The following is a 436-nucleotide window of genomic DNA, read 5'->3' on the forward strand; positions in this document are numbered from 1 at the left end:
CACGTTAAATCAAACTTCATGACTCTTCTGCGCTTCAAATGCTGTTTTCTGAGCTGAAATGCACAGTTTTGGTCAAATATGTGTTCGTTGCAATTCGCTAAATGCAGAACACCTAAAACATCATTTCCTTCATATCGATCACATTTCAAGTCATTCTGAAGAACGAACTTTGTGAGTCAACATGAAATTCAGGTCAATGTTGCCTTCCTGATTTTCCTGCTCTTCAAATGCTGTTTCTGAGCTCAAATTGACATTTTGCTCAAATATGTTGCCCCTGCAATTTGTTACATCCAGAACACCTTAAACATCATTTTCCTTCATATTTATCACAGTTCAAGTCATTCTGAGGAAGAAATTTGTTTGTCAACATGAACTTCACGTTAAATCAAACTTCATGACTCTTCTGCGCTTCAAATGGTGGTGCTGTGCTGAAATG

The sequence above is a fragment of the Acanthochromis polyacanthus genome, chromosome 14 (assembly GCF_021347895.1).
Source record: "Acanthochromis polyacanthus isolate Apoly-LR-REF ecotype Palm Island chromosome 14, KAUST_Apoly_ChrSc, whole genome shotgun sequence".
Classification (NCBI taxonomy): Eukaryota; Metazoa; Chordata; class Actinopteri; family Pomacentridae; genus Acanthochromis; species Acanthochromis polyacanthus.